Below are 2123 nucleotides of genomic sequence, written 5' to 3' on the forward strand. Positions count from 1 at the left end.
GTGCTTAAGGACTTTCTGTGCTGTCTTGAGCGTTTTTTTTTCAGTGTGGGTCCAGTTATGCGCAAAACATATTTTTTCAACTTGAAAACGATGTTTCTCTTTCCTTACAAGCACGTTAGCCAATGTCAGAATAGTTTCAACATAAAGGATAATTGATTGTAAAGTAATTAATGCTTCATTTTAAAGCATTTAGTTGTATATTATTGTAAAAAATTATGTTCTTTTTGAGAAAGGTTTTTGGATATTTGAATTAATGTCTCTTAGAGACCCGTTAATGTTGATATATTGAACGAAGGTGACACTTTTCCATTTAGGCTTCTTCATTTATGCCGCTTCTTAGTTACACAACTACTTTCGACTGAGAAAGCCATTTTCGAGAGTGTCCACAGATTAAGGTGCCACAGATATCAAAATGACAGCAACCACACATGCAGTGCTACGTTATCATGGTTTACAATACTCGAAAATGAGTTTCTGAGCCGAAAATATTTGTCTAAGTACAATGTACGAGCCCAAATGGAAAAATGTCACCTTCATTCAGCAAATTTATGGCTGTAATGCCCACAAAAAATTCTTGAGAAAGTTTTTGTAAATTTCACGTAAAATGCGCAGAGATACGCCAGAATTACTTTTGCTTTGTTCGAGATTTTGTCCATCCGGATGATGGAGTCCGCAGAATGTGCTTCGAAGCAGAGCGTGTAGCAGCCCTTTCCCGTTACAAATGCTGAGGATTATAACTCAACAGAGCAGGACCTTTCGCTTATCTGTTAACCGGTAATCGGCGAGCATTCCATTCCAAACAGAAGTGCGAGAATCTCTGTATGTCATTTGAGTCGGCAAGCGCTGGCGGAAGCGCGCTGCATTGATTTCAAGCACGGCGGGCGCTGATTACTGTGTGCTTATCGGGGAGCGGAGCTGGGGGGTTGTGCAGCAAACAAAGCACGCGAACTAAGCTACGCTCAGCCACAGAAAGAGCCTGCTCTCACCTCGTCTCTCTCACTCTCACGCCTAGCGTTCATTCCGTCTACGAGGTCCAGTGTTTTAATGATCTAGCAAATTTATTTTATTTTCTGACTTTGTGGCCGGATGCCTTTCATGTCGCCACTGTTGTCATTTAACCTAAGGGAGGGAAGTCGTGTACGCGATTTCTCTGTAAATCCTGAAGACTTTGTTCTGGGTGTTATCGAATATTTAACTGTAACGAACTTTTTGAGGTGGAGACTGGAAATCAGCGCAGCATCTAGCTCACGCCACGTTAATCCATACGAGCAGGTCAGCACATATCTCACCTTATCATTAATTATTAATTGCCTGCAAAAACGAGAGAAGCATCGGAAAAATGTTTAAGTAACGACCAGTTGTCAGCAATTTGTTTTACCCACATGGCCATAGGTAGCCCTGCGTGTCCCAGAATTACTCTGGGAAAATACTGAAATGTGTCTGCCATTTTCTTCCGAAATTTGTGTCATATTCTTCACCCTACACCTTTAAAGCTACCGCTACCAATCCCTTTTTTATGAGTTTTCTCTTAATTTGTTGGTGCTATAACCGGCTTCGGACAACGGAAACTCTTTCAAATGTTTCAGTGTCTATTAATTGTAGTATTCAATTCTCATAACTTGTGGTACTGGGTTAGTGCATCAATGTTCTACGAAGAAAATTAGTCCCTAAAGCTCCCTTTAAAACATTATGAGAACTGCATCGCTACAAACATACTATTGAAATTGTACTACGACTGATAGGGGTCGTAGTTTTCACATACTCAATTTTGGAATTCGTAGAAAATGCACTGCGGTACGCTACTACAGCACACTCGTTCAGTAAACTTCCAAATCAATAATGTGAATGGCTCTGAGCACTATGGGACTTAACATCTATGGTCATCAGTCCCCTAGAACTTAGAATTACTTAAACCTAACTAACCTAAGGACATCACACACATCCATGCCCGAGGCAGGATTCGAACCTGCGACCGTAGCAGTCGCGCGGCTCCGGACTGAGCGCCTAGAACCGCTAGACCACCGCGAAATCAATAATGTATCAGTTCCTTTATGTCAAAGCGTTTACAATACAGGTTGAGTCAGGATGAAATGTACGTGCTTTGAGGGGTGACAGTGTTGGTG

This window comes from Schistocerca cancellata, chromosome 4 (genome assembly GCF_023864275.1).
Source record: "Schistocerca cancellata isolate TAMUIC-IGC-003103 chromosome 4, iqSchCanc2.1, whole genome shotgun sequence".
NCBI classification, from domain to species: Eukaryota; Metazoa; Arthropoda; class Insecta; order Orthoptera; family Acrididae; genus Schistocerca; species Schistocerca cancellata.